The sequence below is a fragment of the Periophthalmus magnuspinnatus genome, chromosome 4 (genome assembly GCF_009829125.3).
Source record: "Periophthalmus magnuspinnatus isolate fPerMag1 chromosome 4, fPerMag1.2.pri, whole genome shotgun sequence".
NCBI lineage: Eukaryota > Metazoa > Chordata > Actinopteri > Gobiiformes > Gobiidae > Periophthalmus > Periophthalmus magnuspinnatus.
The window spans coordinates 25,288,636-25,300,619 of NC_047129.1; positions in this window are offsets into that span (position 1 = coordinate 25,288,636).

The window sequence follows — 11,984 nt, forward strand, 5'->3', positions numbered from 1 at the left end:
AACGTATTGCAGTTGAAATCACCTCCCATTGCATTGGCTCAGTGTTTCACAGTGAGTAATTGTTTCTTTGTGAGCAGCTCGCCAATGGCTCGCAGTAAATTTCGGAAGCATCTTGATCTTGAACTCCTCTTCGACCTTGGTCTAATCATGTTCATTTATCTTTTCCCCACAGATGTAGCTGCAGATGTATACTGGGCTTTTTAAAGTCATATAAATGGTGTAACTGAAGGAGCATAGAGCGAAAAAGGTGCAGACTTGCTAAATCAGAGGTGCCCAATCTTCTTGCCTTGGTGGGTCATAATTAAAGGTGCAGTACCTGATTTTTACTGTCCAATAAAGCGAAAAGCATAACTACTTAATTTTAAATGCTTTGAATATAGAATAAGGTAGGCATTCACTGCAGGTTTATAAGTGCATTTCACAACTTGCAGACACCACAGTGATCACAATGGTGCTAACAATAACAGCATGCTAATGGGCAGAATAAAAAGCAGACAATGTACAGCAGATATGTTTTGAAGAGCTGCTTACAACATATCTTTACTGGGAAAAGACAAGTTTTGCTAAAACATATTGGGGACTGGGCTTTAATACATGTTAACATGTCAAGGGCCAAACCTAAATTTGCTGAAATAAAAAATGTAATGTGCAATGAGAAATATGATTAAATTAAAAGGTGATAGTATGTCGTCCCATCCCTACTACTGACTAATATCAAAATCAAAAGTTCTTAATAAACTCAGAACTTTCTCACAGGCCAAATTCAGGCTCCACTTTCGGCACCACTGGGCTGAATGAAAAAGTTTGTAGCTTGTAGTGCCCTGAGTAATAAAATCAAATGGTCAGATAAATGCAAGAAAGCATTTTATTGTCCGATAACCAGAATGTGCACTTTAGCATACTAGTTGTTGTCAGCTCCAACTTGTTCTGTTTTTGATGTTTTTAAAGGAGAACTAAGTACTTATAAAAATGTGATTTTAGAGTGTTTAAAGGGTCACCTGGCTCCCCCAGCTGTCTCTGAGTGGAAATAACAGACATGCAACTCGGTTGCCACCGACCCATGGTCAACTCTCGGGAGCCTATTCTCGTTTTTACAATAGACAAATTGCTTTATGGCTCTTCAATATACAGTACACACCATGCACACATGCTAGCAACACACCCCTTACCAGAGCTGTCCACAGTTTATTACAATAATGTAGTAGTAAACCAGTGTTCATTTGTTGTTCATTTGTAAGGTGTCAGCCATGGCACAACCGGCTAAAAGACAGAGGACGTCTTTGTCTGAGGATGCAAGGAAAATTAAGTGTGAATCGGACAGGACCAGAGCTCACGTGAGTCAATCTTGGGAAGACGTTTGAGGGAAGAGAAGGACGCAAGAGTGACGCAGATCTGACCATGTTGTTATTGATCGTGCAAGTTTTATCTGCATTACTCGTGGTATCATTGTTCTAGTTATGTAAATGGAATAATTGTTTGCTTTAGTATGCAGTTAGTGTTGTCAGTGCATAATCAAGAGCAATGTGCAAATTTACAACTGATGTGATACTGGACCAAGGCTAACTTCACACTCATCAGTAAACACGGTAACCCATTTGCGTGTGAGCAAAAACCGTGACATTGGGGTTACTAATTGTTGGGGTTCTAATTAACAGAATGATGTTTCTGTATTAGGTTATGTTATATATTTTAGCAGCTAGATGTGTTCTTTGTTGGCAATCAGCATTATCAGCCAGTCTGTAAACATAGCAACGAGCAACTTTAGCCCTGATGTGAAGTCAACCCGTGGCTGTGCTTACTTTCAACAACTTTGTGTTCTGGTTATAGTAATAAATGTTGGCAAACCCAAACCACATCTACACTGCCGTCATTACGAATGTACAAGACAGTTTATGTATACAATAAAGTAAAATAATATTACCCACGTGAGACATTTTGTTGCGTACAGTGTTCACCGGCTTTGTGAAAAGTGCGTTGTGGAGTGTTTACGACAGTGCATTTTCACAAGTGACCTGTAGGGTGAGTGCTACTGCTAAAATTACTTAGTTCTGCTTTAAGAGTGTAAAAACTAGCTCACAGCGCTTTTAATTTTGAATATTGTTTTTGGTCATAGCAGGTTTATTGCTAACATTTGATCAGAAAATTGTTGACTAACTACAAATTAAGCAAAACTATGAAAAATTTAAAAAACTAATAAACATTAAAGACTTGTGCCATTGCAGTCTAGACAGTAATCCAGATTGAAACCAGTTTCTCTTAGACTGTCCATTTAGAAATGTTTCATTCACTACTACTGTTAAAAATGATCATCATGATGATAATTATAATGAATGAAGACTGCACTCTGTGGATGACTCATACTAGATGAGTTTGGCGCCAGGAGAGAACTGCTCTGTTAAATCCCTGTAGCAGCTGCTGTTTTAGAGAGATCTCAGAAGCAGATTGTGGGATCGAAGCAATGACTCAAGTGTATATACAATGACGAAGGGTGATGGAGGATTCTCAGCTCGCTTGTCTCCATGGAGATGTTATTGCTTTACTAAAATTTTCCATGTTGCCATTAAAGGCAGTGTACCTGATTTTTACTGTCTTACCCCTAAATGCGAAAAATAGCAACGGTCCATTTAAAAAATTTGTCTGCAATGAGTTTATACGTGTTTTTGTTTTTTTTCACAATTTTCACAGACCAGAGCATCAGATTAAGTCAGTTGGGAGTTTATTTCCATCAGGAGATCAATTCAGTTGGGAGTCTATTTTTGCCGGACCTCAGAGCTGACCATAAGCCTTTCCCGGTCTGACGCATGCAGTCTTCAAAGACGTTAACCACAACTGCACAACTGCACTCCTCGTCTGAGTGTCACACCACAACTAAACCGGTCTAACACAGGAGTCGCAGCTAGACCGGGTGCAGTCTGAGCGAGGCATTGCTGTGGGTCGGCTCACCTCTCCACATATCTGACCTGAAACTTGGTGTTGGTGGTGTCACCTGTTTGTCTGCATGGAAATAGAAACTTTGAAACATTCCGGATAAAGCAAAGATTTTAATAGAGACAAGCAGGTGGCAGACCCTCAACCACAAAAGTTACATACCATAGTGTACCGATAAAGTTATAGTATGTAACTTTTAGCCAAAAAATTCACTAATAATGGACATTTTTACTAAACTGAAAAACATGGGAAAAAATGTGTCAGAGCCTGCTTGCATCTCCACAAACCTGACTCTTATTTGACCTGGCTTGTTTCCATGAAAATACTGTAATGTCTATCTACATGGGCAATGTTCTGAAGCTTGGTTTCAACAGTTGACTTTACACCTCCAGAGAGCTACATTCTAGCACTTTAAATAACATCGCTACTAACTGAACGTGCCTACATGTAAAACAATGGGGTTGACTTTACTTACTCTAACTTTAAAACACAATTATTTACTGTTATAAACACAGCTCAGAGCCAGTTACCTTGAAGTAGCAATTAAAGCTTCACATTACCCCCAGGTGACTTTCATTTGTGTAAAGAGTGTGGATCTTCCCTCATGTCTTGGAATTATAACAAGACGTGGAAGATGAATCTAAGATGGCGCTTGAATTGGTTTTAATTGTCCAGACTCAGTGGTGCATTACGTTAATATAGATAATTTGTTCCATATTAATAGTACTAGGAAGTAGGTGAGTCTTTCTAAAAAAAAAAAAGTGTGCATGTTTCTCTAAACGTTCCCTGCTACAATCACATCACCTTTGCCGTTAAGTTAAATAAAAAAGTAAGCATTTTTTAAAGCTCAAATAGCCTGCAGCAAGTTACAGGTCTATAACTAATCACTGACCACATATTACAAATTTTACGCATGGTGTAACTGTTAACAGGTGGATATGTTTGTGTTTATAACCATGAATTTAAGGAGAATGAAGCACTGTTGCCATAGTAATTGACAATGCAAAACAATATATATATATTCTGGATGATGAAGTACTGAAACTTGTGCCGACTTGTGCCGACTTGTGCCGACTTGTGCCGATTTACCAGCTACATTAAGTCCTCATAGCTGTACATTTGATCCTGCCGAAGTAGCCATCTAGTATTCCTTTATAAAAGAACACAGTAATGATGGCTCCCCAAGGACACGATATTGCAGAAAGCTTACAAAAGAGGTGTTGTTAATTTGATAGTTCTTGAGAAAATGATATTCTGAATATCCATGCACTGTCCTTGAGCATGGATGGAATGAATAATCTAGGAGGCGTAAACAGGAAATAGGAGGAGGAATTCGAGAGGTTACTGAAGGTCTTAATGTTATCCTCACTAGACCTTTTAAGAAATGATTTTGCATATGGTGGTTCTCCCAAGTTAGTGTCATTTACAGTAAACTTGCCTTTGTTTGTGTTTATTTTTTTATTTTTTTTGGGGGGGTGGGGGGATTATGTATAAGTGTGTGATTGTTGCATATTGTCTCAATGTGTTTCTAAGTCATGTTTTTCCTGTTTTATACTTGGTTTATTCCTGGTTTAGTTGTTTTGACATGATTTGGACATTATAGTTGTGTCCTTGTTTATAGTTATGGTTCAAAACTGGTTTGGTCTCATTTCAGAATTTTTTATTTTTTTATTTATTTATTTGAAAACTCATGCGTTTCCATAAAGTGGTTGCTAATCTTTCTGGGGTCTATTAAGACTGCATAAATCACATAACATTAGCTGCATTATGTAACAATCAAATAACAAAAAAAATACAATTTTACAATTGCAGAATCGTAAGAACATTAGAATCATTACAACAATGGAGCTAGAGTGAATTCAGCCAGAAAGACCTAACTCCGCTCTTGTCTACTCACCCCTTCTCCAGAGTTTACCTGGGCCTCAGCCTTCATCATCTTATTCCTATTACTCCTTCCCGCTGGTTGCTGCACCTCCTCTTCCTCCAAACAGTACCCAGTCTGCACTTTTTAATCCTCTATCACAGATGCCACCCCCTTGGCTCCGCATCATCTCATCGTCACTTCACATCAGCCTCACCTCCACCACCTCCAGAGTCCAGGCCCTGGGGTGAAGACATCGCTTAAACTTTCATCATAAACATCATGTAACTTACCACGCCCTTCATCACAATGTCTTCTGCCCAGTTCTGAGTGCCACAGATAACCCATTCAAATCTACTAATACTTTTCTTTCATGTCTGAGTCTTTCCAGGTTGAATTATATCCAGTTCATTCATAGATTTTTGTTTTAAAGTCTACTGCACACACGTTTCTGAGGATAAAATAATACTGTTCTTCTCATATAGTTGGACTTTTAGCATTTATTTAGCTGCCTACCTAACAGATTTTCAACAATTTTTGAGTCGTGGCACATATCTTTGGTTAAAAGGGTTTCCATCCACTAAAACTTCACCAAACTACAACTTTTAGTGAAAAAAACATTTGCAAATATTTTTATTGGCCCTGTGTCTGATTTCTTCTATCTGGCAATGATGTTTCTTTTGCTGTCTCGACTGGCTCAGAAGTTTTTCAGGTTTCTCGAAAATGGTAAATTATGGTAAAATTATGTGTGAAATATTTTTTACTAATTTATATCTCAATCATAGAATGCATAAAGAAGTGGACTAAGGGAGTATGACGTCACCCATCGCATTCAGCTCCAGTCAAATGAAGCTCATCGAGGCTAGCAGTTATAGGGGCAAATTTCCATATTAGAAATTCCAACTATCATAGCAACCAAAGAGCCAATCCGGAGCAAGACTGTTGAAGATAACGTCCCTTCCATCCACTCCACTGGTTTTAGCAGGGAGCAGGCGCTTAGCAACGCTGTCAATCACACCTGTTTACAACGCTACTGGGAGTGACCGTGAGGAAAGAAGGCACCTGATGTGTCTCTTATTAATGTTCATATCTTGAGTTACGGACACAATAGCAAGATAAAAATACTAGAATCATGTAGCGCGGGTCAGTACGAACACTTTAAGACCAAAAGGATGAGCCTGACAGAAGCATTTATGGTCCATTTTAAAGTGAAATGGAGCCAGAGTGGATGGAGACGGAAGCGCGCCAATGCTCACTTCCTATTTGGAATGCTTTATATATCGAGTCTATGATCTCAATGTCCCCAGGGTACACTAGCATTTCTTGGCACACGTGTTGAAAAAAAAACAATTGCCCATTAGTTTAGATGTTGGGTGGACATATAGAAGCCTGGAAAGGGTGTGTTCATTGATGCTCACTTTCCCCTAACTGCACTGAAGGTCACTTACAGGTCTTAAAATGTGAAAAACAGAACTAGTTCCTTTCAAACAGTTTGGAGAAGTTCAAATGTATTGCTCCCTTACCTAATGTATTCCAGGCGTACTCATTATTCACCACAAGAGAATAGAGAACAGAGTTTATAAGTGCTTTTCACTACTTTTAGAGGCCACTCGGGCTCTCAGCACACAGACTTGGCAACCCCCCCATATCTAAATGATAAGTGGGAACGAAAAGAAGAGAAGAAAGGAGGGTGGAAAGAGATGGAGAGGAAGGAGCCGGTGGTATGTAGGGCCAGGGAGAGACTTGTGCGTGAATTTTGGTCCTGCTCCCAAGCCTACAACAATGACACTTCGATTAAATTACACCGTAAACGTCAACACAACCAACGCTGATGTCCCCACCTATGGACAGCTATAGCTCATGGTAACGAGCAGTAGATTTCTATTTTTATATTTGTGCCAAAGCAGTTATGCAACACTACTGAATCCTACATGTATCCCAGTAAAAATATAATGTGAAAAACAGGGAGCTAAGGGAAAACAAATAATAATTGTAAGATAACTCAAACATCCATTAATCACTCTGAAAAACAACTTTAAGTGAAAAGAAAACAGATTGTTAAAGACTTCTATGGGGTATTAACTGCTAACACATGACATATTTAGATCGCCATGTTACCTTTTACTGTTTTGAAAATGCTACATTGGCCGAAAACACAGTATTAATGTGTTTTATAAGTTTACTTTCATTCTTGACGCTCTAAGTCTCCCCTCCCTTTGCTCACAGCTTGAACCCTTTAAGAACTGAGCACATTATAGACCATTATAGCTCGGGTAGACCGTTCATTTTTAGCCATAAAAATCATGTTGAAGGAAGTATCAGCATGTACTTTTGCCTTTTTTTCACACAACTACCTCTATTTTACATATCCATCCTTATTTTTCCTTCCATGCATCAAATAACTGACTGGGAGAATCCCGACAGGATCTGCGCTCTGATTGGTCATCTTCAAGGGATAACATAAGCAGATTACCGTAATGACAGTAACATAATTAAACAGCCCCATGTCTCTGCTTTGAGATGCTGTTTGAATTTACATGGGAGCACAATTGGTTGCGGAGTTACGGTAATGGAAAGTCCGCAACCGCGAATCTACGCTAAGTCACTCCCCCTTCAGAGCGCTATCACAACACAGTGCGCATCCTGCTAATGAAACTACGACATGTTGCATCAGGTTTGTCAAGTTGCTGTGTATAGTTTTGTATCGTGTTTTTCTATATATAGTATTTACGGAGAATTGTTGTTTGGGATCTTGGATAACATAGCTGTAAGATTCTGTGGAAAGCTCAACTCACAAGCCTAACTGTAAGCAGGGTTCAAATCGAGTCCGGGAACATGCATGGATGACATCTAAAACCTCTTCAGGCATGTTTCTGATGAGGGATCACTGTTATAACATAGTAAAAAGCTAAAAAAAAAAAAAATCTCACTTTAATTTCAACCATATAAACCCGCATCTCTCTTTTTTAAATGTTCCACAATGATAATAGGTGACCTTGATACTGCTGTAGTAATCAGTAGAGAAACATGATTATATTCGGAAATCGGCCTCATCCTGGCTCATTTAAATTCAATGGCCACTCACGCAAAAGAACAAAGAACAGTGCGGTGCTGCTGGCGGACTCTGGACCCACAAAGTCTAGCCGTCTGCAGATCAGGTTTGGGCTTTATTTTATCTATCGGGGGCACGGCTCCATTAGAGAAGATAATAGGTCTGATAAGAGGAAGGAGAAAATGATTGGTTTGCCGCTCTCCTTCACGCTGCAAGAGATGTTTGAGGAGACTCTGTGGCAGCTGACTGTACTCACATCCTACATCCTGCATCAAGAGTTTGATTTGTTAGCGCCTGGCAAATGATTCAGAGTGCCAAACTGTAAGCTGAATGGATATAACAGATTAAAAAATTCCATCTCTCTCGTTTTTTTTAAAGTTATAGTTTTGATTTTTTTTTTGTTTTTCATCCATCTCTCTTTTAAATCATAAGAAACTAGCCTGTATCTTTGTGTAAGGTGTGCATTAATGTTGGAATGATATAGATTGATTGATGAATACTAGTACAACGCTAACTAATTTGTACTTTTTTTGGGTGATGCAGTACGTGCCTCGAACTGGAAAGTATTGATGAATTGACTGAGAAATTTTTGAATCGAATGTTGTCAGTTCTTTTTCCTGGTAACAGCCGCTATTGGATTGACGTTGGTGTGTGAAGTCACTTTTGTCAACAGACAATAGATAGCGTGGTAAGTTAAGGAAAAGTAAGTAAAGTAAAGGTTCATTCTGTCTGTTACTACTATTCAGTAACAGTATTTTTTGTCTGACAGCGTGTGTTTTCCTGCTTTACATATTTTGGCTACTTCTTGCAGCCTTCGTCAGAACCGTCACGACAGTTTATGCTAACAGTCTTGTAGGCTGCATACATGGTTCCTACTGTCTGACGCCTTCTCCAGGACTGCATCCCTATGTCCAATAGACAAATAAGAGCACTAAAAGAACAAGCAGAGCAGGAAAATCTGAAAACATCCATATCTGACCACTGAGAGACAAAACCATATCTTGGACTGAAGTAATGTGAGGGTCATCTGTGCTGAAAGCTGCAAATACCAGCACAGGATGAGAGAAACCATCAAGATCCGCAAACAAGGTACCAAGGATCATAAACCGGGACAAGGGAGCATACACATTATCACACACGAGATGCAATCCTGGTGACGGCGTCAAACGGTAGGGGGCATAAACTTCCCCTATGTAAACAGCCTATAAGACACATCACTACACCTGCATCATGTGACGCTTCCAGGAAGTAGCTGATACATGTAAAGCTAACAACAATTAAAAAAAAAAAGTTATTTATATGATACAGTAAATGGTATAGGTGAAAATATTTCAAATACATAAACATATTGATTGAATTTATCATATTGTAAAGAAGAATTTAAATATTGAGTATATCGTTTAATACAAAAAGGCACAAAAATTAGCTAATTAAAATAAATAATAACTTTTTTTGCATTGTTCACAATATGTTGGTAGTTTCAAATTTATACTTCAATTAATACAGGACATGCTTTAGCACATAATATCAATTTTCGATTTGATTTTCATTTTTGTCAATATCGCTCCTACATGGTTCAAACCACATATTTAATTATATTTTTAAAAGACATTCCATCACCAAAATGACTTTAAATTTCCAGTAAGCTCTTGTTTAGTGTTTGTTCCAGTTCTGTTTACTGTCACACACATTGTCTTGATTAAGAGCTCAGTCCCAATAGTGTGACAGCACAGCCCAAGTTTCTGAGAAAGGTTATCTTCTGTTTACTATAAAACTTCATCATTCTTTTTATGAAGTTTTCACACACAAGGCTTTACTCCAGATTAAGCCTTTAGCTCAAGATCTGGAGATACTCACTACTTCTCATGACTGGGTAGCTTAACTGTACAGATTACAAACATCACAAACTATGAAAAACCAGAGCTGTTTTGGCGACTGACAACCACACAGCCACATGTGAGTAACATTAGAGCGTTGTTAGAAAACATTACCACATGTACAGCACTGGTTTAAGTAGATGATTGATGCTAGTATTTAGTGCCAAACATAGCATGCATGTGAACAACAATAGCATAATAAACTTTTCTTAAATACAACGTAATGCAGGACAATAATGCACCAACATTATAGTGCATTACAGGTAAAGAAAGTACTTTTATTTAATCAACTGCCAAAAATCCTGCATAGATGAGTGAATTTAAGAAACTGGAGCTGGATGACAAATGACTTGTGTTAGGCCTACTCTTTGGCAAATGTGGCGAATACTGTAAACATATAAACAACCGTTAGTCTGCACAGTACAAAGTATAAAATTCATGTTTCAGTTTGCTGCCTGGTTCATATGAGTAGGATAGAAAATTGCTACCAGGCTATATGTGTATTCTAAACACATCTCTCCTTTAGCAGAACCATCAGCCTCTTCAGCGCCTCTTTACCACCCTCTCAGCACGTACATGAACACCAGGAAAATAGAATAACTGGCTTAGTCCAATTTAAACCAAATTTTCAAAATGCATCTAAAGTGCAACTGGAGTGTAGTGGATTGAATCTCAACGATCCCAGTAACACATCTGCAGAAGTCTATGTGTACTCGGATGCCTGCTTCATGTGACAGCGCTGTACGATTACACAGGAGCAGACTAGGAGAGGCGTTCAACTGCACTGGGTAAGAAACAGCCATTTTGTCACTTGTAGACTTACTCACACTGGGAAGACTAACCAAAACTTTTACTCAAGTGAGAGTACTGTTATTTCAAAGGAAATATTAATCAAGTAGGAGTAAAAGTATGCTTCTAGAAAAGTACTCTGGAAAGATTTTTTTTTTTTTTAAAGTTAGTAGTAAATGTAACTGAGTACTACCCACCTATACAAGCGAGTTTTGTGTTTATTTGTTCCCTAAAGAATGTTTGTTTTATAATTTACAGAAAAAAGCACAAACGCTATCTAGGCTAATACCAGGGATATACGGGATTGAGCTCTTGTCCATAAAAACAAACATTGGCGGTTTGAACCCCACTCGGACCAGTGCAGTGTTCTGTCTTTGGGCAATACACTTCAGCACACTTCTTAATGTGGTATGAGTTATTAGTGGTTGTCGGACGGGCTGATGACGCAGATTGACAGCCTCACTTCCTTTAATCTACCCCAGTGAAGAAATCGCCACCATTGAGTTTGGAATAGATGAATAATGCATGAAAAAATACCACACCATGACCTATTTTGGTAACACTTTATTTTAGGGTGCACTAGGGCTGTCAAAAGTATCAAAAATCTGATACCAACCGATGCTAAAACTGGTATCAAAAACTAAATACTCATTTGAGCAGGTATTGATACTAAGAAAGTCACATTTACAGGACAGAAATGAACCTTTTCTGAGTAGCTTTAGAACAAGTATAAGACCAAATAGACTAGTATACGCACATGGATCACTATGGAACCTACCTGAACGACTGAGGGATTACACAGATATAAGGCCACATGGGAATATAAAAGAAAGTACTATGATTCAATATTGAAAACCCCATTCTATTGTCTAAAGAAGAGTATCAAGACAACAGTTCATCGTGCAATTACCATCTAACTTGCTATTAATTTGCAGAGTTATAAATGGTAAAATAGGTCCTAAAGTCGTACTAATAGTAATAAGACCTTTACTGCATTGTAATGTGTAAAATGTCTAATTAGCAGAATAGGCAAGGGAAGTTTATTTGTACAGCACAATTCATACACAATGTAATTCAAAGTACTTTATAGAATAGCACATACAGTAAAATCACAATACAAACAAATCAAAACATAAATAATCATCATAAGATTAACATTAAAAGAAGAGTGCAGAATATAAACCTTTCAGTCATATGCACAGCTACACAGAACTGTTTTGAGTCTGGATTTAAACATTGTCAAAGTAGAGGTTTGTCTCACATCTTCCAGGTTTTAGCTGCATAAAACTAAAACGATAATTCCCCATGTTTAGTCCTGACTCTGGGCACCAGCAGGAGGCCGGTCCTTGTCTGAAAAGCCCCTACTTCACAGTGTTTTAAGTCTCATCTTAAGACCCACTTTTATTCTCTGGCTTTTAACAGCTCGTGAGTGTGTGGTCGTCTGTTGTCTTTTATTGATTTGTAATATTTATGCCTA